The 25,168-nt window shown below is 52.5% G+C and overlaps 1 protein-coding gene across 6 annotated transcripts in view; it reads right to left on the reverse strand.

Moving 5' to 3' along the window:
- IQCK (IQ motif containing K) overlaps nucleotides 1–25,168 on the reverse strand; it is a 245,253-nt gene that overhangs the window by 66,155 nt on the left and 153,930 nt on the right. For all 6 annotated transcript variants that reach the window (XR_010304616.1, XR_010304619.1, XR_010304621.1 and 3 more), the window contains one exon: nucleotides 17,622–17,737. The gene's annotated coding sequence lies outside the window, so the exon portion shown is untranslated. The remainder of the gene's footprint in view (nucleotides 1–17,621; nucleotides 17,738–25,168) is intronic.

Below are 25,168 nucleotides of genomic sequence, written 5' to 3' on the forward strand. Positions count from 1 at the left end.
TCTTCCAACCTGGTTGACTCTATGGCTCTTGTGTCTCTGTAAGGGCCTGTTTCAATGGAGCTGTTTAACCCTTGTAGCTGCATTCATTTATTCACTCAGCCACCCATCCATCACCTATTATTTCACTTAGCTTCCTGAAGCATTACTATTTTAAGAGTCACATTGTACAAGTTGTAAATGCATTTAATGCTGACTCCCTGCCACTGAAAAGAAAGCTAAGGGTTAGAAATTGAAAACACTAAGCCCAAGCATGCTTTGTTCAAATAATAGCAGAGTATTCCAATAATGCTCTGGAAAAAGAATCAATTAATGCAAAAGTTCACAGAGCCTCAGTGTGTGCTCACTGGGCACCAATGCTGCAGAAATCTACCCTGACCAACAATGAACCTAAAGAAACTTTCAAGTGTAGCAATAAGTAAACTATTCAGAGCCCCTCTTGATCTTTCTCTTCAGCTATTTGCCTTTCCAGAGATCTCACTGCTTATATGCTGCCAAAAAATACTGTTTCCTCTCTCCCTAATATGCTCTGGTCCTGAAACCAATACTGCAAATCATTCATTACTGCCAAAGCAGCTACATCATGGAATCAACCAGGCTGTCAGAGAGCTCCAAGCTCAGCCAGCCCAACCTAGCACCCAGCCCTGGCCAAGCAACCAGACCATGGCACTAAGTGCCCCAGCCAGGCTTGGCTTCAACACCTCCAGCCACAGCCACTCCACCACCTCCCTGGGCAGCCCATTCCAATGCCAATCACTCTCTCTGACAACAACTTCCTCCTCACATCCAGACTAGACCTGCCCTGGCACAGCTTAAGGCTGTGTCCCCTTGTTCTGTTGCTGCTTGCCTGGCAGCAGAGCCCAACCCCACCTGGCTACAGCCTCCCTCAGGCAGCTGCAGGCAGCAATGAGCTCTGCCCTGAGCCTCCTCTGCTGCAGGCTGCACACCCCCAGCTCCCTCAGCCTCTCCTCACAGGGCTCTGCTCCAGGCCCCTCCCCAGCCTTGCTGCCCTTCTCCAAACACCTTCCAGCACCTCAACATCTCTCTTCAATTCAGGAGCCCAGAACTGGACACAGCACTCAAGGGGTGGCCTGAGCAGTGCTGAGCACAGGGGCAGAACAACCTCCCGTGTCCTGCTGCCCACACTGCTCCTGAGCCAGCCCAGGATGCCCTTGGCTCTCTCAGCCACTCAGGGTGGCAATACCCATCCCCTCTCCATTTTGAAGGCAGCAATACCTATCCCCCATCCCCTCTCCAACTTCTCCAGCAGCCTTTCCCTGTGACTCTTGCTACTCTGGGCTTAGCTACACAGATGAGTCAGGAGAGATGTGTCAGAGGGCAGGATCCCAGGATGATAGGGGTCAGGCTGGCTCTGTCCTTCCTGGCCTTTTCCCACTGGGATGCATGACTTCTGACATTAAACAGCACAGCCAGCCTGGGCTGGATGCCACAACACAAACAAGACAGAGCAAACGCTCGTGGCTGCTGCGGCCAGCCTGAGAACTGCCTGCCTTCCCAGCTGCCCACACATTCAGTGAGCCTCTGAGAGCTTATGGCCTGACACAAACCCATTCCTGACCCAGCACTGCTGATGTCCAGTGCTCAGAATGTCATCTCTGGCAGAGACCACTGCAGGATGCTAAGAGGTAAAAGGAAATCACACTTCCAAAAGCAATTTGTTGGCATTGGAAGCAGCTGTAGGCACTGTCAGGTGCTTTTTGGTGTGTCTGGGCTGCTGTAAATCACAGAATGAGACTAATTGATGAGCTAAGTGGAATGAAATGAGCTAATATATGTTTCCTTTCCAAGCACAGGGCCATGGAAGCATGCAGTGCCTCTGTGGTGCACTCTCCTGCAAAGCCTCCTAGCCTGCAGGGAGCTACTTCTTTATAAGCATGTAGAATAATTGCTTTGTAGCCAGAATCTCTGACTTGAGAATGAGTTTTTCTTCTCATTTTATCATTCCTTTTATTGGGGCACACACTACTCCTGGCTGCAGCAGGCAAAGTCATGCATTCAGCAGGGGTGACCTTCTGGGAGCAAGAGCATTTAGTCTCTATCTGTTGTAAGAACTGGGGAGCCTGCCTGCTGCTTTGCAGGAAACAGCAGTCATCATTCAAATGAGACTCTTCTTATACTTACCCTAAACTATGTTAATAGCACCTACCAGAGGGAGCAGACAGCAGATGATGTCTTTGGCTGAAAGCTGGGGAGCTGAACTTGATTACAGCCCAGCCACTCAGAGGGTGAAACTCTATCATCGGGACACACAGCTGGAGCAACTCTGCTCCCAGGACAAGCTGCAGCATATCTCTGTGCTGTCTAGTCACTGTGACCATAATGCCAAGTGAATGACATTATCTGGTGAGGATCACACTTTCTCTAGACAAATCTGAGCACTTGCATGAGCATTAAGCTAATTTGATAGCCATTGATTGAGGATGAGGCTAGAGACAGTCATCTATTTTCTCTGTGCTTCAGCTGCCCATTTGTAAAATGGATATAATATTACTGCAGGGTGATGCAAGGACAAATGAGTGCAGATTTGCAAAGGTGTCCAGAACTCTTACTGCTGGGAACAGCAGCAGCTCTGATGCAGCTGTGATCCTGACAGGGACAGCACACAGTGCAGCCTGCCCCATAACACCACTGCCAGTGTGACTCTCCCTCTCTACTCTGCTCTGCTGAGACCCTACCTGGAGTACTGCAGCCAGCTCTGGAGCCCCTGGGACAAAAGGGCTGTGGAGATGCTGGAGAGTGTCCAGAGAAGGGCCAGGAGGATGCTCAGAGGCCTGCAGCAGCTCTGCTGTGAGCACAGACTGAAAGAGTTGGGGCTGTGCAGGCTGGAGCAGAGGAGGCTCCCAGGTGACCTTCTTGTGGCCTTCCAGGATCTGAAGGGGGCTACAAAAATGCTGGGGAGGTACTTTGAGGCTCTCAGAACAGGGGGGAATGGAACAAAGCTGGAGGTGGGGAGAGTCAGCCTGGATGTGAGGAGGAAGTTGTTGAGCAGGAGACTGGTGAGAGGCTGGAATGGGTTGCCCAGGGAGGTGGTTGAGGCCCCATGGGTGGAGGTGTTTGAGGCCAGGCTGGGTGAGGCTGTGGGCAGCCTGCTCTAGGGTAGGGTGTCCCTGGGCATGGCAGGGGGGTTGGAACTGGCTGATCCTTGTGGTCCCTTCCCACCCTGACTGATTCATAGTGCTCTGTGCCCAGGGCTGGGCTGCATCCCTCCCTGTAAGACATTGTACAGCTGAGAGTTCTTCTTTATACATGACTCTTGTTTTTCCTTCGTGCTCTGTGTGCAGCTGTGTCTGAGAGCTACAGACATGGGGAACTGCAGAAACACAGCCCCACCTCTGTCAGACAGCACAACGTGAGCTTGAGTGTAACCTCTGGTGCTACCCGACCCCAGGAAGTCAGCACCCTTCACAGCGTTGCCCATCAGGGTTCTCCACCTAAGTAGCTTTTCCAGTCAGAATTAGACTATTCCTAGCTAGTGGTAGTAGAACAGATCCATATCTGTAGGCTGATTGACTCATTCTCAGTTGATAACACATCTTGATCCCCTGAAAGAACATTTAGCATCCAACACATTGCTCCCAGCCACCTGGAAAGGCAGAGATCAAGCTGCAGAGGCACAAACATGCCTGTGAGAATCTCTGTTCTTAGGTCAGTGCTGACCTAGGGGCTACAGGGGATTTTGAGCATACCTCAAGACCTTTCATTTACACTTAAATCTGCATGGAATGAACGAAGGAGTAACTCCTGCAAACCTCCAGTGCATTTGGAGTCTCTTTCAGTGCATTTGGAGTCTCTTTCAGTGGAGCTGGAGTTTCTTTCAGTGCATTTGGAGTTTCAATGCATTTGGAGTCTCTTTCAGTGAAGCTGCCCCCAGCTGCCCCAGCTGATGCACCAACTCCCTGGTTGTAAAAGTGCTGACTAAAAGGCTCCAGAGAGAACTGTCCCAGCACATGACTCAGTTATTTCAAAAGCAGCCCTGCAAATCAGCAAGGCTGTCTGCTCTGGATTTTAGACTGGGCAGATTCTTACCTTTGTGCCAGTCCATTAGTGCCAGGGAACAGCTGGGCTGTGACTACTTTGCATTTACTACTCTGCAAGAAGCATTCCAGGTGCTGCAGATGGTGTTGCTCTGCAGCTAGGCTTTCCAATAGCTGGCTTGGCTTTGCTAAGATATATGGGAGCTATAAACCATGGCAATACCTGCAGGTTCATCTTTTATTGGTTTGCCTTCACAGCAAAGCAAACTCAAGCCTATGCAAGAGGCAATACGAAAGGGGAGCAGAACACAGGAGGCTCTTACGAATCAAATGAACACATGAATGTAACTCTCTGCCTGTGCTGCTATGCTGGTGAAGGCAGACTTCACAGAATCAGTCAGGATGGAAGAGACCTCTAGGATCAAGCCCAACCTAGCACCTACCCCTTATAATGAACTAGCCCATGCCCCAGCCAGGTTTGGCTTCAACACCTCCAGACACACCGACTCCACCACCTCCCTGGGCAGCCCATTCCAATGCCAATCACTGTCTCTGACAACAACTTCCTCCTCACATCCAGCCTAGACCTCCCCTGGCACAGCTTGAGGCTGTGTCAGCTGTGGAGAATCTCTCCTCCTTGTCTGCCAGGTTCTCCTAGCATGCTGTAACTCTCATCTTTTCTCTCATCATTTTGGAGAGCAGTTAAGCAAATGAAACACTTAAGAGTCATTTCTCATCACCAACTCACATTCCATCATCTTGACAGCAATCGAAAGTCATACCCAAACCTCAAGCAGGGGAGATGGTTTGTCAGGTCTCCTTGAGTTCCAAGGAGCTGCATGCAAACAGATGTGCAAGAAGTGAAACAACTTCCTAAGTTATTGCAAAGTGAGAGAGGCAACAAAACAAAGCTTGGAACATTTGGTGCTTGCTCAATTTTACCTTGCTGCACCAAGAGCATTCACCAACCCACCCCCCCAGCCCTCTGATACATTAGAGTGATGGCAGCTTCTGGAGCACTGAGCTTTTCATCTGGATTTCAAGTTAAGGGAGCTAATAACATGTAGAAACTAGCAGAAAATTTGAGCCTGATCCTGCAGTGCTTGTGCCCCATCAGCCTGACTCCATTCCATCTGCAAAGGCATTACAGCAGCTCTGCAGTTGTGCCTACTTTGGACTAGGTGGAAGGGAAGAGTAAGATGATTCTTGGACAGATGGGAGAAGAGGAGGCTCAGGGCAGACCTGACTGCTCTCTACAGCAACCTGAAGGCAGGTTGTAGCCAGGCAAGGGTTAGTCTCTTCTGCCAGGCACCCAGCAACAGAACAAGAGGACAGAGCCTCAGGCTGTTGCCAGGGTAGGTCTAGGCTGGATGTTAGGAGGAAGTTTTTCACAGCAAGAGTGATTGCCCATTGGAATGGGCTGCCCAGGGAGGTGGTTGAGTCCCCATCCCTGGAGGTGATCAAGAGGAGGCTGTATGAGGCACCTGGTGCCACAGGTCAGTTAATTAGAAGTGTTAGGTGCTAGGGTGGACTCGATGACCCTGAAGGTCTCCTCCAGCCTGGTTAGTTCTGTGATCCTGTGACATCAGCAGCACTGCTAAATGGTGCAGTTGTCTTGTAGCCACAAACCCCTCAGATGTGTGAACTACCATGCAGGTGTGGAACACAGGCATCATCATAAAGGTATGATGGCTGCAATCACATAGCCTCACTCAAAAGTCATCTCACTGCTTCCTTCTACGGATGGAGACACTTCCTGAAACCCAATAACACTGCCACAGAAACAGCAGCAGGAGAGTCCCACGCAGCTCTCTGCCTGTGGCCCCAAGAGAATACTCCACAGGCTTTGCCTCTCACTTCCCAGCTGAGGCAGAAGTAAGGCAGGAAAAGGAGCACCAACCCTTTTGGAGTCGCTTGCTTGGCCATGGACGTGCAGCAGCCAATTGATCTTTGTGCTAGAAGGCTTTGGTGAGGAGAACTAGAGTGCAGGCTGTGGGAGGAGAGCAGTGGTGATGCTGCTTCCCTCACTGCCTGCTGAGATGTGTGACAAGAATCCAAGCAGAAACACTACTCCTGCTGGGGAGCTCTGAGCTGCAGCTCTCTCTGACCCCTCTGCTGTTTCTCAGGCTAATACACTTTGCTTCCTAACCCCCTGGCTGAACCTCCATTCTCCCTTGGGACTGGGGTAAGGTTGAGGGGCAGGGGGAAGGTGGAAGGGTGGTTGGGAGCCCCTCCTGGGGACTCAGGTTTCTGGGAGGGCTGCTGTGTTTCTGTATTACCTTCTACCTTGTGTATTTCTGTCTGTAACTGTATAGACTGTAACTATCTGCTTGTGTATTGTGCTAAGCTGTAAATATAAGCTTCATTCAACTTCCAAAGCTGGCTGAGTCTAGTCTGGGTGATTGCCAAAGTCGGAGGGGGGGGGCAGGGAACACCCAAACCATCACAATCTTAAAAAGAAAATCTAAATAACAAAAGAAACTAAGCAAAACCTGATTTAAAAAAGAATTTCCCCTGAATCCTTTGCCTTCCACAGCCCTTTCACAGCCTTCCCAAAACCCAGTTAGCTTCCCTAGCTCTGCAGCTGCTGCAAGACCTTATCACAGCTCTCCTGCAGCAGTACATCACGATCCATGCCACCATACAACCACCATAAAGACAGCATCTCTTAGCAGGCTGCTGTCACCAGGTGACAGAAATGATTGCAAGGATGGCTTGGAGAGGAAATTTCAACTCACACAGCCCCTCACCTCTTCACACAGCACTGGTGGCTTTGAACAACAGAGTGAAATGACTTCTGTATGCTTTTGTGCATGTTAAGGTGGCTTGGGGCTTTTTGCATCTTACCCTGATTTCTCTCACATCCAATTGTGCTGTTACTCCAGCCTAGGTAACAGAAAGGGAACAGAATAGAACACAGCTGAGCAGAACAGAATTGAACAGAATGTGCCTGACCTAGGCTAGGGTGTCCCTGCCCATGGCAGGAGGTTGGAACTGGCTGATCCTTGTGGTCCCTTCCAACCCTGACTGATTCTGTGGTTCTATCAATTAAGTAGAACAAAACAGAATAGCATAGAATAGGATGCAATAGAATAGAATACACCAGAATAGAATAGAACTGAACCAACCAGGTTGGAAGAGAGCTCCAAGCTCAGCCAGCCCAGCCTAGCACCCAGCCCTGCCCAACCAACCAGACCATGGCACTAAGTGCCCCAGCCAGGCTTGGCTTCAACACCTCCAGCCACGGCCACTCCACCACCTCCCTGGGCAGCCCATTCCAGTGCCAATCACTCTCTCTGACAACAACTTCCTAACAACATCCAGCCTAGACCTCCCCTGGCACAACTTGAGGCTGTGTCCCCTTCTTCTGTTGCTGATTGCCTGGCAGCAGAGCCCAACCCCACCTGGCTACAGCCTCCATGCAGGGAGCTGCAGACAGCAATGAGCTCTGCCCTGAGCCTCCTCTGCTGCAGGCTGCACACCCCCAGCTCCCTCAGCCAGCTGGTCCTGAACACCTCCAGGGAGGTTGTGGAGCACAGAAGATCTTTGATCACCTTGGGTGATTCTGTGCTCCACAACCTCCCTGGGCAACCTGTGCCAGTGTCTCACCACCCCCACTGCAAAGAACCCTTTCCTAACATCCAGTTTCAATCTCCCCTCTGCCAGTTCAAACCCAATCCTCCTCCTCCTGTCATTACAGTAGTCAGTAGTCCCTCCCCAGCCCTCCTGTAGCCCCCTTCAGATACTGCAAGGCCACTCCAAGCTCTCAGGCTCTGTAGCAGAACACAGAGTGTGCAGAGAGCACCACCCAAGCTTCACACTGGAAGGGTTTTTCTTCAGCTGCCCAGTAGAGCTCAGCCCCTGCCCAGAACAATGGTGCTCAGACTGCAGCAACTGCTGCCGCACAGCTGATGGGCTGGAGAACAACAAGCTGACGAGTGGATCTGGCATCCCCACAGCCCCAAGATGTATTGCCCTGGAGTGGTGCAGGCCACTTCTCGTCAGCACTGGAGTCCTGCAGCAGACTTCTCCCTGCTGACGTTGGCTGGAGAGGAACAAAGCACACATTGGGGCTGCTGCGCTGCGCTCCAGCAGCACTCACTGCCCACTTGTCGGGGGCAGGCACCTGGCAATGAGAATAGCCCTACAGAGAAGCAGGCTCACAGCTGAGCTCTGTGTTGAAGGATGCTCTGATGCTCTAAGCCAGGGGCCAGCTACATGCAAGGTGTCTATTCATCTTCTGCAGCTCCAGCACAGCCTCGTTAAGTGCATCCTTTTCCTCCCTGCTCATCACTCAAGTGGTTAATGAGGTCTTGTCCACACCTCCAAGAAAAGATCATAGAATCATAGAATCAGCCAGGTTGGAAGAGAGCTCCAAGCTCAGCCAGTCCAACCTAGCACCCAGCCCTGGCCAATCAACCAGACCATGGCACTAAGTGCCCCAGCCAGGCTTGGCTTCAACACCTCCAGCCACAGCAACTCCACCACCTCCCTGGGCAGCCCATTCCAATGCCAATCACTCTCTCTGCCAGGAACTTCCTCCTAACACCCAGCCTAGACCTCCCCTGGCACAGCTTGAGGCTGTGTCCCCTTCTGGTGCTGCTTGCCTGGCAGCAGAGCCCAACCCCACCTGGCTACAGCCTCCCTGCAGGCAGCTGCAGACAGCAATGAGCTCTGCCCTGAGCCTCCTCTGCTGCAGGCTGCACACCCCCAGCTCCCTCAGCCTCTCCTCACAGGGCTCTGCTCCAGGCTCCTCCCCAGCCTTGCTGCCCTTCTCTGGACACCTTCCAGTATCTCAGTATCTCTAATTGAGAAGCCAACCACCCTCACTGCAAAGAACTTCTTCGTCTTAACATCCAGTTTGAATCTCCCCTCTGCCAGTTCAATCCCACTCCTCCTCCTCCTGTCATTACCAGACCTTGTCAATAGTCCCTCCCCAGACCTCCTGCAGCCCCCTTCAGATACTGGAAGGCCACTCCAAGGTCTCCTTCTCTTCTCCAGGCTGCACAGCCCCAACTCTCTCAGCCTGTCCTCACAGCAGAGCTGCTGCAGCCCTCTCAGCACCTTGGTACATATAGAATGTACATAGAATCAACCAGGTTGGAAGAGATCTCCAAGATCATCCAGTTCAACCTAGCACCCAGACCTATCCAGTCAACCAGACCATGGCACCAAGTGCCTTATCCAGTCTTTTCTTGAAGACTGGTGGCCTCCTCTGCACTGGCTCCAACACTTCCATGTCCTGCTTGTGTTGGGGGCTCCAGAGCTGCCCCCAGGACTGCAGGTGGGGTGTGAGGAGAGCAGAGCCAAGGGGCAGAATCCCCTCCCTTGCCCTGCTGCCCACACTGCTCTGGCTGCAGCCCAGCACAGGGTTGCTGTTTGGGCTGCACTCACACTGCAGGCTTAGGAAGCATCACTGCAGAGGAAGCCCCAAAGAAGAAGTCTGGGTTCCTGGTCCCCCAGTGCCACTGCTGCCTGGCCAGGGAAGCAGGTCCCCAGGGTGGGAGGCACTGGCTCCACTGCTCCCTTAGGAGCTTCATCTGGGAGCAGAGTCAGGACAGCTCTTGCACTGCCAGAATGGCCACTGGAAAGCCCAGGCTCAGGACCCACCTGGCTAAGGGCTGGGCTCTTGGGCTCTCCTGGAAGGAGCTGCTTTCCTCAGCTCCCCTGCAGATTCCTGGCTGAGAGGGCAAGCAGCTGCTCATGCTTCTGAGAGGTGTTTCAGGGTTATTCTGTGCTGATGGATACCTGTGAGCCCTGCCACTGACTCAGCCTTCCTCCTCTGGTGCCAGGGGCTGGCTGGCTCCCTGCAGAGTGGGACAGAGAATGCCATGCCAGGCAAAGGTACTTTTATTAAGGAGAGAAAGAAACCTTGTTATTTCTTCCCCAGGTCTTATTGCCTTTTTGGTTGTTCTCTCTTCTATTAGCTTTTATGAGTTTAATAAACATGCCCAGTTTTAAAACCTAAAGTATTTCCCTGGCCTTGGAAATTGGATTTTCCACCTAGTCCCAATGCAACAAGCCCTTTTAAACTGCTCACCAAGAGAAATCACTGAGACAACACTTTGGTGCATTTTTTTGTGCCACTTCACTCTGAGTAACACACAGAGATGAATCTGGAACACAGTCACTCAATTAATTGCCTTCAGTGCTGTATAAACCTGGTGGAAGAGCAAGAGAAGCAGAGTAAAAACACCTTTACCTGTCTGGTGTCCTGACTTGCTGCCCAGCTGCTCACTGGCCAAATCTTGAACACAGTGACCCTATTTGTTAGTGCAGTAAATCTCTGCTGTGATGGCACAAGTCAGGCTTAAAAAACAGCTAAACTAACAGAGTGGCCTGAGGAGTCCTTACATAAAACCAGCTGGAAGTGCTAATGGTGCCCCTGTCTCAGGCACATGCCAGTGGTGGCAAAGAAAAGACAGAACAGAATCACAAATGGTTTAGGTTGGAAGGGACCTCAAAGCTCAGCCAGTTCCAATCTCCTGCCATAGGCAGGGACACCTCCCACTAGAGCAGGTTGCTCAAGGACTCATCCAACCTGGCCTTGAACATCTCCAGGGAGGTTGTGGAGCACAGAATGATCCAATGTGATTCTGGGATCCCCTTGGGTGATTCTGTGCTCCACAACCTCCCTGGGCAATCTGTGCCAGTGTCTCACCACCCTCACTGCAAAGAACCCTTTCCTAACATCCAGTTTCAGTCTCCCCTCTGCCACTTCAAACCCATTCCTCCTCATCCTGTCATTACCAGACCTTGTCAGTAGTCCCTCCCCAGCCCTCCTGCAGCCCCCTTCAGATACTGCAAGGCCACTCCAAGGTCTCCTCCAAGCCTTCTCTTCTCCACCCTGCACAGCCCCAACTCTCTCAGCCTGTCCTCACAGCAGAGCTGCTGCAGCCCTCTCAGCATCTTGGTGGCCTCCTCTGCACTGGCTCCAACACTTCCATGTCCTGCTTGTGCTGGGGGCTCCAGAACTGCACCCAGGACTGCAGGTGGGGTGTGAGGAGAGCAGAGCCAAGGGGCAGAATCCCCTCCCTGTCCCTGCTGCCTACACTGCTCTTGCTGCAGCCCAGCACAGGGTTGTGTCTGGGCTGCACTCACACTGCAGGCTGCTGTTGAGCTTTTCATCACCCCAGACCCCCAGGTCCTGTTCCTGAGGGCTGCTCTCAGCCATTCCCACCCAGCCTGGAGCTGTGCTTGGGGTTGCACTGATCTAGGTTCTCTTCCAGCTTTGCTTTAGAGCTGATCAGTCTCACAACTGCTGAAGCCCAGTGGTGGTTCAAAGTCACCTCTGTGGAAGCAGCCCAGCTTCACCGTCCCTGCAGCCTGCAGCCTGCACCAGCGTCTGCCTGAGTCGAAAGAGGTGTGAACCCTCCCCAAAAACTTGAGAGGTCTTTGCAAGGACTCAAGGTGTGACTTGACTGCAAGTGAGATGGCAGCTGAGAAAGGATCTAGCTAATTGAAGGACTGCTGGACCCCAAAGGCAGTCCACTTGTCCAGAGGGCTCTGGGAAAGGAGGTCAGTCAGAGCACACTGCTTAATTCCTCACACCGGGCTAAATGCAGCCAGGAACACTGGGTCACAATTAAGAGGCAGCTCTGGTGCCTCTCAGCAGAGCAGAAGTGAGACAGGAGCTCACCAAAAACCTGCATTCCTTTCTGAAAATGAACCACTCAGTTAACTGCCTTTCCAGGGATGATATTTTAGGAGCAGCTGGATTCTGAGTTAGCCTTTGTGGAATCCTCCTTTATCCAGAGAATCACAAAGTGGCAGGAGTTGGCAGTGACCTCCGGGGACCATCTATCCCAGCCCCCTGCTGAAGCAGGTTTGCCTAGATCAGGCTGCACAGGAAGATGTCCAGGTGGGGTCTGAAAGTCTCCAGAGAGGACTCTACAGCCAATCTGGGCACTGTTCCAGTGCTCCGCTCCCTCCAAATGAAGGAGCTTTCACCTCACGTTCAGAGAACTCCTGTGCTCTGGTTTGTGCCCACTGCTCCTCATCCTCTCACTGGGCACCACTGAACAGTCTGTCCCCATCCTCTTGCCCCCACCCTTCAGATATTGATAAGCACTGAGAAGGTCTCCATGGCCTGCTCTTCTCCAGGCTACACAGCCCCAGGTCTCAGCCTCTCCTCCTCCTCAGCATCATCTTTGCAGCCTTCCACTGGACTCTTCCCAGTGGTTCCCTGTCTCCCTTGAAGTGGGGAGCCTAGAACTGGACACAGCACTCCAGATGTGGCCTCACTAGGACAGAACAGATCCAGCCTACTCCAAAGCAAAGCTAATCTGTTCACAGCTGCTGCCAGCCCCAAGCAAAACAACACAGAGCTTGGCAGAAATGGAGCTGCCTGTCCCCATGACTCCCAGACTGCTGCACTGGGGAAGGCTGTAATGAGATATGGGCAGGGAGACAAAGGCCTTCCCCTCTCCTCAGCTCATGTCCCAGTTATTACTACAAACCCATTTTCCAGCAGAACCATATTTATGTGGCCCAGGCTCTAGGGCAAAACCTCTCCATCTGAAGTTTCAATAATGACAACCAATTTGCAGGCTCTTGGCAATCTTAGATCAGCTGCCCACGAGCTCTGGGAAGTGTTACCAATTCTTCTCTGCACACTGCTCAGCAGCACAGCAGCAGCTGCAGTGCAGAAGTGCAGAGCAGAGCAAAAGTGGAGAGCAGGGGGAAGAGGGAGAAGCAAGCCAACAGGCTGTGTGACTGTGGGCAACCAGCAGCTGCTGAGAAAAAGCTGTCTAAAAGTCCACTTGTGGTCGTGGAACCAGGGAATGGTTTAGGCTGGAAGGGACCTCAAGGCTCAGGCAGTCCCAGCCCCCCTGTGCCACAGGCAGGGACACCTCCCACTAGAACAGGCTGGGGTTCAGCTCATCGGGAATGGATCTTCCTTCAATCCACTTCTTTCTAAGTAATAGAGGACAGTGTGAGGGAGAAGTGGCTGTGAAGTGGACCCTGAGTTAGTGGTCTCAGCCTCCCCTTGAGGTGATGGGACCAGCAATACCTGCATCAATCGGGTCGACACAGCACCTGTAGGTCTGTAGGGCTGGACACTGTTGATTGCGGAGGAGACAAAACCCACCAGGAGGCCAAGAGACACTGCTGCAAGTCTCAGCTGCATCACCCAGCATGGCCAACCCCCACCCACCTCTTGGGTAGGGCCCTCAGCTCTGCCCTGTGCACCCTAAACACAGCAGGCAGCACCAGCAGGACCTAGGTGCTTATATGGAGCTCCTGAAAAACTGCAGTAACCTCTGCCCAGGACTGTAAAGCACCTGACTGCAGAGACAAACTTCTCCCTAAAATCCTGTTTGGTATCCAAGCAGTCTCTAGGAAGTCCTCCTCTCTCCAAGCTCATTCCACTCTACAGGCTGAGTACTTCCAGATAAAAAGCCCTCACAGTAATTTGGCTTTGCCTCCTAAGCAAGAATGAGCTGCAGAAGTAGTTGGTATTTTTAGTCCAATCTGGGATATTGTAACTGGGCTACTCAAAACATCTCATCTTCTAACTTCCACTTCTCAGAGTCAAGATTAACTCTCTCCTTCACTCCTGCTGAATGCTTCTGTGGCCCCTGCAGGCTGGAAGCTGGACCCCTTGCTGTTGTGCTGCCTGGTGGCCCTTGATCAGATCAACCACTCAGGTACCAAACACATCACTGCCTGTTCTCAAGGGGTGCAGACAGAGTGGCGCTGACTGCTGCTGCTGTCATCCACCTACAGACCTGGCCAACAAGGGACTCCTCCCATCAAATCACATTTAAAGCACTTGGTCAGGTCCCAGCTGCAGGAAGACAATTCCAGCCCAGCCTGCTGGTGTCAGTGACACTGCAGTGACTGAGTGATGTGAGTGTGGAGCTGCCTCCTTTGGGTGCCTCACAGCTTGCTTCCATCACTAGCAAGTGAGACACGGAGCTGCTCCAGGTAAGGTAGCCTCGGCAAAGGCTTCCCCCCTCCTGCTGCACATCCCAGCTGAAGTCAGACCTTTCACTTGAGGAGTATAAAAGCCCCAAGCAGAGAGCTGTGGGGTCCCCTCCAGCAATAATTCAGCCTTGCTGGAGACAGCCAACTTAATGTAATCTTAATGTGACAAACTGCTAACTTGATTGGGTTCAATGAGATGTAAATGATTAGATTCAATAAGCACACAGAGACCATTTCACCTCACGTTCTGCACAGGAGGACTCTGTCTCCACTCTCTTCATCATTCCTGCTAATTACAGGCCATGCATCACAGAGCTGGGAATGGCTTGAGGCTGAAGTCGTCCTCTGACTCCTCACAAGGCACCCCAGCACTCCCTGCTCCACTCACGCCTCCTGTACCGGCGATGAACCTTCCTCAGCATAGCTGCAATCACTTCAGGACCTGGGTTGATCTTCAGCATGCTTAGATCTGAACCAAGAAAAGCTCTGCTCATCAGATCTCTGCAAGACTCCCATTGCCTTAAGCCAGAGAATGGTTTTTCATCTCATATGGATTCATGTTTAGTCACTCAAAACTTTGTGGCATCCAGCAGGCACAGGCAGCTTCTCACTCACTGAAAGATGTGGAGGTGCTGGAAGGTGTTTGGAGAAGGGCAGCAAGGCTGGGGAGGGGCCTGGAGCACAGCCCTGTGAGGAGAGGCTGAGGGAGCTGGGGGTGTGCAGCCTGCAGCAGAGGAGGCTCAGGGCAGAGCTCATTGCTGTCTACAACTACCTGAAGGGAGGCTGTAGCCAGGTGGGGTTGGGCTCTGCTGCCAGGCAGCCAGCAACAGAGCAAGGGGACACAGTCTCAAGCTGTGCCAGGGGAGGTCTAGGCTGGATGTTAGGAGGAAGTTCCTGGCAGAGAGAGTGATTGGCATTGGAATGGGCTGCCCAGGGAGGTGGTGGAGTGGCCGTGGCTGGAGGTGTTGAAGCCAAGCCTGGCTGGGGCACTGAGTGCCATGGTCTGGTTGCTTGGCCAGGGCTGGGTGCTAGGTTGGGCTGGCTGAGCCTGGAGCTCTCTTCCAGCCTGGCTGATTCTATGATTTTATGACTGCTTGAAATCTCTGCTGCTCAGCACAGAAACCAGAGCCACCATTCCAAAAAAAGGGAAGGGGAAGCATGGGATGCTCTGCAAAGGTGTTCACAGACACACGAGTCCAGACCTGTGCCTCTGAGCTCAAGAGGGATTTGCATTCCCCTGTGGGTTCTTCACTTTGCTTTCAGATTCTGACTCAGGTCACTGATGTCTCTCAGCTGTACTTAGCTGCCAGGCTGCCCAGCTTCAGTCAGGCTCTGCTCAGTGGTGCCCAGTGACAGGACAGGGCAGTGGTGGAAGCTGTGGCACAGGAGGGAGGTTCCATGGAAACATGAGGATTTTTTTCTCCCTGGGAGGTGACAGAGCACTGGCACAGGCTGCCCAGGGGGGCTGTGGAGTCTCCCTCTGGAGATATTTAAGAGCCAAGAGAAGGCTTGGAGGAGACCTTGGAGTGGCCTTGCAGGATCTGAAGGGGGCTACAGGAAGGCTGGAGAGGGACTATTGACAAGGTCTGGTAATGACAGGATGAGGAGGAATGGGTTTGAACTGGCAGAGGGGAGATTGAAACTGGATGTGAGGAAGTTGTTTGCAGTGAGGGTGGTGAGACACTGGCACAGGTTGCCCAGAGAGGTTGTGGAGCACAGAATCACCCAGGGTGATCTTTGATCATGTTGGGTGATTCTGTGCTCCACAACCTCCCTGGAGATGTTCAGGACCAGGTTGGATGAGTCTTTGAGTGACCTGTTCTAGTGGGAGGTGTCCCTGCCTATGGCACAGGGGGGTTGGAAGTGGCTGAGCTTTGAGGTCCCTTCCAACCTGACCTGTTCTATGAACAACTCCTTGAATTTGTTGGATGCTTTCGTGCCGAGCGATGCTGTGTCAAAATCAGAATTCTGACTGGAGCCTGCAAAGGATTTGTTTAAGGGTTCAAAACCCAAATCAGAAGAGCTAATTTCACACTCCACATCTCACACTGCCTCTTCTCATTCTGCCTTAGAGGAGCATTTCAGAGATCCAAGGCTGAGAACGTTCTTCTGTCTTCCCTCAAACACAGCCCCTCCAGCACGACATTCTTCATGTCCTCTATGATATTATTATGTGTTGCTATGACAAATGGTAACCAAAGAATTGCCTACACAGAACAGACCTCCTGGGAGGACATCCAGTGAACAGAGCAAGGGGTTTCCAGCTGGCCTATAAGTCAGTGGCTCTCAGAGGAGCAGCCTGAAGCTGAAGCAGCCCCTGCTGGGCGCCTGCAGCTGCCAGCCCCCAGCAGCCAGCCCCCTTGCACCACATTACAGCTCCTCGCTTCTGCAGGTTGATTTTCTCTTGCCTTGGCATGGATCAGAGCTGCTATCACTGAAGGCAGTTTTTCAGAGTCCCAGCTGACATCACACCAGGGACAACAACAGCACCACAGCTGCCATGGGCTAGCCCTGAAAATGTTTTGCAGCCTGATGAGAAGGTGGATTTGTCTCTTTCGTCTGCTGAGGATACAGCTCAGGTGCAAGAGGTGGGTGCTGGGTCCATCACCTGTCTCTAGATGTGATGGTCCTTCCTGTGGGGGGTTTCAAACTGATGCCTCAGGCACTGATGCCTCACAGTTTGAAGTGATCACCTCTGGTTCTCCTCTTTCAACTTACCAGAGAGTTTTAGGACATTGTAATGTGCAGTTGCTAAGCAGTGGCATGGCTAAGAAGCCAGGAATATCAGCAGTGCCAGCAGACGATGCTTCTGGGCATCTGAGAGCTGCTCACACTGCTCCTTCTGCTCAGGCCAGAGCTGAGTTTCACAGACCTGCAAGTCTCAAAAATGCAGCCTGGTGGCTGGCTTCTCTGGCATCCTCCACCTCAGCCCCTGCAGACAGGTGAGGTATTTCCTGCTTGTTACCGCTAAACAATGAGCAATTACAGCCCAGATCAGAAACCCCCTGGAGAGCCAAAGCCACAGATGCTGCAGTATGGGCAAACAGGTAATTAGAGGCTTGGTTCAACACAAAGTCCACTGAAATCCAGAGACAAGAGAGAGCAGCTGCAGCGAGTCACTGCTGCCCAGGAACACAGGGGAGCTTCTGCAGGGAACTTGTTGAAGCACCTCTGAAGTATTTATATAGTACACTTGGGAAAATAAAGCATAAATCCAAAGCAAAGGCAGGGAAATCTCCTCAGCTCTCAACTAGGACCTCTGCACTCACCTCATATGCTGCAAAAAAATATGACCCTCTTGAGGATTTAATGGTTTGAAGGAGTAGTGCAGAGCATTTGGGGGCATGAGGTAGCTTCAGAGCAAAGCAGAGCCAGATTAGGCAGCATCTCACACAGAACTGTGTCCTTCCTCCCTGACTCCTGCCATGCTCTGTTCTGAAAGGCCAAGTGGAAGCACTAGAGCATCATTACCCCACCAACTGCTGGCAGCTGGCCTGAGAACCCCAAAACAAGGACATTGCTCCTTCTGCTACGAACAGGGACTTCCATTTCCCATCGGCTCCTGTGTCCTTGGCTGTACTACCCCCAGGTGTCAGTGTGCAGCCCAAAGGATAAGATTTGAGTCTGGCTCTAATCAGTTTACTCTAAGGAGGCAAACCACATTTCACCATTCCAAGGAATTAACTCTTTGCACTCTACCTGCCTCTCAGTTCCTCAGTGCTTGCATCATCTCCTTCCCTTGCAGTAGGGGTGAAGCTCCTGGCTGCTTCGTTCAGACGCGCATCAGAGCATCCGAAAGCAATGAGCAAGTGCCTCTGGAAACAAAGAGAAGGGCCAGAGGTGAGCAAAGAGTCAAAGCCAGTGACAGAACAAACTGCTGCTGAGATCTGTCCCCTCATCAGTCCCCAGCTTTGGCAGCAAAGAGGCTGCTCAGCTGCTTGCTGCTTCTTCAGCACTCAGTGTGCCGAAGGTGACCCATCTCTTTCCAGCAGGTGACACAGAACAGGGCACGCTGAGCTCTGCACCATGCAGAGAGCCTTGTGGGGGCTGTTCCTGGGGCAGGGCTCATCCAGCACTATGGCATAAAGCTCCAGTCCCCCAGAGGCAACTTGGGTGGATGGGACCTGCTTAAAACCACAGCTCTACTGGCCTGGCAGGAGCACAGCTAGGTGGGAAAGAGGAGTGAGAAGGCATCTACAGAGGAGCTGTGAAAGGTCAAATCAGGAAAATGTGGACTTCTACTTCACAGGGGAATGAATGGGGACAGTTCCCTGCACCTGGGGATTCTTCATCCAGCTGTTTTTATACTACTATCCAGAGGACAGGAATATGTCCCCTCCAGGACTGCCAGGCTGGGGCTCCTCCCCATCACTGAGTTACAGAAGGGCAGGGGTTGGAAGGGACCTCTGGAGATCATCCAGTCCAACACCCCTGCAAGAGTCTTACAATCATAGAATCACAGAGTCAGTCAGAGTTGGAAGGGACCACAAGGAGCAGCCAGTTCCAGCCCCCCTGCCATGCCCAGGGACACCCTACCCTAGAGCAGGCTGCACACAGCCTCAGCCAGCCTGGTCTGAAACACTCTGGAGCTGTTCAAGGCAAGGTTGGATGTGGCACTTGGTGCCATGGTCTGGCCTTGAGCTCTGTGGTAAAGGGTTGGACTTGATGATCTGTGAGGTCTCTTCCAACCCTGATGATACTGTGATACTGTGATACCTCCAGCCATGGGGCCTCAACCACCTCCCTGGGCAACCCATTCCAGCCTCTCACCACTCTCATGCTCAACAACTTCCTCCTCATGGCCACTCTGAATCTCCCCACCTCCAGCTTTGCTCCATTCCCCCCAGTCCTGCCACTCCCTGAGAGCCTCAAAAGTCCCTCCCCAGCTTTTTTGTAGCCCCCTTCAGATCCTGGAAGGCCACAAGAAGGCCACCTGGGTACCTGGATGTTAGGAGGAAGTTGCTGGCAGAGAGAGTGATTGGCATTGGAATGGGCTGCCCAGGGAGGTGGTGGAGTGGCCGTGCCTGGAGGTGTTGCAGCCAAGCCTGGCTGGGGCACTTAGTGCCATGGTCTGGTTGGTTGGGCAGGGCTGGGTGCTAGGTTGACTGGATGAGCTTGGAGCTCTCTTCCAGCCTGCTTGGTTCTATGATTCTAACTCTTCCAGTCTGTCCTCATAGACCAAGATTAAGTAAGAAACCCTTAAAATAGATTTGGCTATCAATTAATGTCAGAGCTTCATGAGGATCAGGAATGAAGTCTGCCACAGGGGAAATCTCCCTTTTTCCCAGAGATAGGCATGAAGAGCCCTTTGCTTTGGGAGTGCATTACATCCTGCTCTCCTGCAATGCCAGCCCCTACAGCTGCTAACATGGAGCAGCTCCTGCCCAGAGGGCTGCTTTATCCATAGGGAATGTTGTTCCCCACATAAATGAAGGCATACCAGGGGGCTGCTGCCTAAGTGATTCTGAACACCACACTTGTGAGTCTCCTTTATGGATCCCCACATCTCCTCTGAATTTCTGCTCTAAATACAATACTGAGTAGGGCCCCTCTGGCTCTGCAGCCTCTGAGTGAGCTGCTCCTGGAGAGCTGCATGGGGTTTGCTCTGAGTGAGCTGCTCCCGGAGAGCTGCATGGGGTTTGCTCTGAGTGAGCTGCTCCCGGAGAGCTGCATGGGGTTTGCTCTGAGTGAGCTGCTCCCAGACAGCTGCATGGGGTTTGCTCTGAGTGAGCTGCTCCCAGACAGCTGCATGGGGTTTGCTCTGAGTGAGCTGCTCCCGGAGAGCTGCATGGGGTTTGCTCTGAGCGAGCTGCTCCCGGACTGCTGCATGGGGTTTGCTCTGAGTGAGCTGCTCCTGGAGAGCTGCATGGGGTTTGCTCTGAGTGAGCTGCTCCCGGAGAGCTGCATGGGGTTTGCTCTGAGTGAGCTGCTCCCAGACAGCTGCATGGGGTTTGCTCTGAGTGAGCTGCTCCCACAGAGCTGCATGGGGTTTGGGTCTTTTTTAAAGAAAATGTATTGCTGCTGCCAAAGTCTCCCTTGGCTTTTGAAACCACCTCAGCTATAAAAAGGGTAATATTAAGCAAGAGAATAATAAAATAAGAATGATCAAATACTTCCAAGCCTTGCCATCAATAAAACTGCAGAGCTAGCCACACCAGGGCACTCCAGGGCATCTCCTCACGTTTAATGGAAGGATTATTTTAATTTTTCATTGGTTAAAACCACTCAAACACTTATCAAAAGCCAGTGCTGCTCACTGAGCCCAGCACAAAACCTTCCCTATCGGCTACACTCAAAGGGCCAGACTAGTTTGGCATCCCTGGGTGCTGTGAAAGCTGCAGAAGAACAACAGTCAGTCCAGAGCCTGAGGTTTCCCAGGCAGAATTCTGTATCACAGATTCATAGAATCAAGCAGGCTGGAAGAGAGCTCCAAGCTCAGCCAGCCCAACCTAGCATCCAGCCCTGGCCAACCAACCAGACCATGGCACTAAGTGCCCCAGCCAGGCTTGGCTTCAACACCTCCAGGCACGGCCACTCCACCACCTCCCTGGGCAGCCCATTCCAATGCCAATCACTCTCTCTGACAACAGCTTCCTAACAACATCCAGCCTAGACCTGCCCTGGCACAGCTTGAGGCTGTGTCCCCTTGTTCTGTTGCTGGGTGCCTGGCAGCAGAGCCCAACCCCACCTGGCTACAGCCTCTTCCAGCCTGGCTGATTCTATGATTCTACGACTCTGAGCAGTGCTGCACTTCTCTCCACTGGTGCTGAGGGCACAAACCAGTACAGCAGAATTTAGGTCCATGCTCAATTTATTGTTCCAGGGCAGCCTTCCCTGCAGCCTTCATCCCCACCAAAAGCCACAAGCTTGCCAGCCAGATCTCCAGATTAAGAGCTGTTGCATATAATGGGTCTAAAGTCTGTCAAATCAAAATGCCTGCATCTTCCACATTTGGGTTTGTGTTTTTTAGCCATGCCCTATTGTTTCATTTATCTTCTTTAATTTACTTCTCTAATAAGAGCTCCATTTTGGAATGTAAAGACCATGTCAAAGCCAAAGCCAGAATGCTTGAGAGAAATCATTTAGCTCCTCCAAAGCAAACCTCTCCAGTTTCCCTCCCGAAGCATTTGCTGAGTACCAGCTGAATTCACAGGAAGCCTCAGAGCTGCTGAAACTGCTGCTGGTGGCTCTGGGGCCTTGTTTTTTTCCAGGTAATAAAGCTTAGCCATCAGTGCCAGCAGCTCCCCACCATGAGATTGTCTCTGCTGTGGGGTGGGCTCTGCAGTGCTGAGCTGGTGAGCAACAAGTGCTGGGCTCTGCAGCACGCAGGGCTGGCAGCCTTCCCACACCCCTCTGCCCAGCTGCACAAAGCTCATCCTGCTGCACAACCTGGGTGTGGGTGTCCTTTGAATTTCAAATGAAAGAGAATCTTAGGTGATGGGAGGCCTTCAGCATCCAATATTGCAGTGCAATCTCAGCTTGCCAGACCTGCAGCTGCAACTGTCTTAGGGCTAAGATCCGTCAGCTCTGTGCGTCCGGATGGCATGGGGAGAATTACTGTGGGTTTTCCTCACTGCAGCAGATGGTGGAGGCTCCAGGGAATCAGTTCCAGGTCCCTGATTCTCCTTCCTGCCCATGCCTTTTGCTACATCTAACAGTCCACTCTCTCGCCACCGGCAAGGAAACTACCAAGGATATAGAGCAAGGAAATGGATTCTCTCATGCCGTGTTCTCCTGCATCAAATTCACCTTCTGCTCAGCACAGCCATGAGCAGGAGTGCCAGGGCCACGTTCTCACACAGATGCTCACTACAGCCTTCCTTGCACCATGGAAACTCAGTGGGCATAAGCTGCAAACAAAACTTGGATACTTGCCCTTCCCCATCCCTGTGTGGCGCAGACATGTTGGAATGAGGGGCAGGAGCCCACCTGAGATGAGAGCAGGGGCTGAGAGGCCCCCAGTTTGCACCAGATAGGTGGCAAAATGGAAGTGAGCTGCAAATCCATAAAACTATGAAGTCCCAAGGGCCCAGTGCAAGGCTGATTGCATTAAGTGTGTGAGTGCCATTAGCAGAGCCAAGGGCTGCAGAGAGAGATTCCAACAGATCACGATTTAAAGCTCTCAGAAGTGGAGGGTCCTGGGTAGTGCTAAACCCAAGGAGACTATCTCTGGAAAAGAAGCAAAGTTGTGATTCCAGCTGGGCTGTGCCCACCTGGTGCTTTAAATTAAGTGAATGTGAGATGAGGACACCCAGGCTGGAGAAGGAGCAGCCTGGATTCTCTTTGCAAGCGCTGGTGGTTGATATCCAGATGTTGGTCATCAGAGCTGCTTTTATGGCAGCCATAAAAGAAGTGAGTCAACAGCTCAGTCACATCAGGCAGGGCATGCTTCAAGCACAGCCTGAATGAAAGAGGGGAGTTCAACTCTGGGAACACAAAGTAAGTGAAGTGAGAACCTAACACTTCCTTCCCTAAAGCAGCAAGAGGGAAGACATAGGACACAGACACACAGAATGGGCTCCTCCATTCAAGAGAGATGTTGAGGTGCTGGAAGGTGTCCAGAGAAGGGCAGCAAGGCTGGGGAGGGGCACAGCCCTGTGAGGAGAGGCTGAGGGAGCTGGGGGTGTGCAGCCTGCAGCAGAGGAGGCTCAGGGCAGAGCTCATTGCTGCCTGCTGCTGCCTGAAGGGAGGCTGTAGCCAGGTGGGGTTGGGCTCTGCTGCCAGGCAAGCAGCAGCAGAACAAGGGGACAGAGTCTCAAGCAGCGCCAGGGCAGGTCTAGGCTGGATGTTAGGAGTAAGTTGTTGGTAGAGAGAGTGATTGGCATTGGAATGGGCTGCCCAGGGAGGTGGTGGAGTGGCTGTGGCTGGAGGTGTTGAAGCCAAGCCTGGCTGGGGCACTTAGTGCCATGGTCTGGTTGGTTGGCCAGGGCTGGGTGCTAGGTTGGGCTGGCTGAGCTTGGAGCTCTCTTCCAACCTGGCTGATTCTGTGATTCTATGGCAGTGGGTGTACCAGGCTGGCAGTTTGTAAGCTGTCAGTGCCAACAGGCCTCCTGGCTTTCAGGAGTGTCAGGACCATCATCCTGCCAAGTAAATGCAAAGAAAGAGCTGGAGTCTGTCTCTTGTGCTACAGGGCTGTAAGGGGGAAGAGCTGATGTTTGATCAGAGGCTCCAATGGTCCGACAGGCTCTAGGTTAGCAGAGATAAGATCCAGGGAAGCAGGGCTTGCAGCTACGCGTGTGAGCAGTAGGGAAAGATGGTATGCAGCTGATTCCAAAATAAAGGAGGAGCTTGGGACTCCTTTGTTTGGCCTTCTGGGAGGTCCTGGGCAGACGTCACAGAATTCTGAGCCCATCTATAGAGAGAGCCCAGGGCTGGGTTGGAGCAGCACCAGTCTGAGCACCATGGCGGTGCAGTTCCCGCTGGGGACACCTGCCTTAGAAGAGCAGTGCCTGCCAGCCCTGCCACCCGAGCACCTCAGGAGTTCTGCTGGTCAGTTGGGTAGGATGAGTAGCAGCTGCTCTCTGCTCTGTAGTCTCCCAGCATTCCCTGCCATATGCCTTTCTCTCTATGATTTCAGTATTGGAGCTATAAGCGTTGTAGCTTCTGGTATACCTTTCTCTTTATGGTTTTAGTATTGGAGCTATAATAAAGTGTTGAAAATGTCCCCATAGTGGGGTACCCCTGTGTAAGAGCACTCCCTGGGCCCCAAAGAACTCACTGGAACAATGGCATGAAGTCTGCTGCCCGTTGACTCCATTTGTGCAGCTCACCTAATTACCGCAGGCAGGCAGCGCCGGCGGGAAGGCTGCGGGATAAAGAAGAGAAACAGGTCAGCAGGCTCCAGTAACACCATGTGAGTGTGGAGTGACCTTTCAAGAGTGATGCAGAAGAGAGGCTGATGGGTGCCTGAGAGCATTATTTACCTATTTGAAATGAAAGCAGCAGCTAAGCACTGTGCCTGCAAGGAAGGGGCCGGAAAGGCAGGGTGAGCAGAAGAGAGGGGGCAGGAGATCTCTGCGGAGAAGCTAACAAGCTTGTGCCACTGCAGGACCAGGCACGAGCCTCTCTCAGGCAGCATGGCAGACTTATGCTGCTCTCTGCTTGGCTCCAGGGGGTTGGAAAGTTGGAGTGAGCTTTTTAGGATAGAATCATGATAGATTCAATCAATATCAGGGGCTGGAAGTGACCTCGAAAGCTCATCTGGCCCAGCCCCCCTGCCAGAGCAGCATCACCCAGAGCAGATCACACTGGAACACATCCAGATGGTTCTTGACTATCTCCAGAGAGGAAGACTCCACAACCCCCCTGGGCAGCCTGTTCATTCTATTTCAGCGTGGATACACAATTAAGACTCAACACCCAAGGAGTTTAATGACACTACATCCTCAAGGGGCACATGGAACTCGCAGACACACTCCCATGTGCCCTCCCAGCTGATGGCAGGAGCAGGAGCTTCCTGCTGCAGCAGAGAAAGTGAGTGGCATAGGCGCTTTGTAAGACCTTGAAGGGCACCTCTCAGGGCAGGTGGGCTGGAAGCCAGGGGACTCTGGGTCCACTCCTGAACCCCTGGGCTGGGCACTGAATGTCACTGGACATTGCTGATGTTACTGTAGGCAACTAAGAAGGCCTCTGCCCAGGGGGTTTGTGCCACGTGCAGATAACAACCTTACCTTCTCCTGCGGGACCCACAGAGGAGATGGATGAGAGGTCTGTAGGTGAGAAGGGTCAATCCAAGGCAAAGTGACTGTGCCAGTGGGGGCAGAGAATGAGACGGGCTGGGGCTCGCCTGGGACAGACAAGTGACAAGGGCAAGACAACTGAACCAGCTCAGCCCTGCACATCTCTGCTGGTTGGAGGCTAATTGCTGCGTTCCACTGAGAGCAATGGAACCTCAGCTGTCAGAAGAAAGAAAAATAAAGCCAAGCCTGCTTCCCCACGTGGCTCCCTGTGCAAAGGGAGTCTCCATCTCCTCGGGAGCCACCCTTTGGGCACTGCTGCATGGTAATAAGGTCTTCCTTTTCTCAAGTCTCAGCAAACCCAGTTGTCTCAGCCATTCCTCATATGGCAGGACTGCAAGACCTGGGGACACTTTTCAGCCTGTCCTCACCTTTTTGTACAGCAGAGACCACAGCTGCATTCAGTACTCCAGGTGTGGCCTGCCAAGCACCGAGTGGGATTAGGACTTCATAGGACAATGGTCTCCCACCAGGGCCAGAGGCATTCCCCTGCCCTGCTGGGACAGACCA

This window comes from Pogoniulus pusillus, chromosome 13 (genome assembly GCF_015220805.1).
Source record: "Pogoniulus pusillus isolate bPogPus1 chromosome 13, bPogPus1.pri, whole genome shotgun sequence".
NCBI classification, from domain to species: Eukaryota; Metazoa; Chordata; class Aves; order Piciformes; family Lybiidae; genus Pogoniulus; species Pogoniulus pusillus.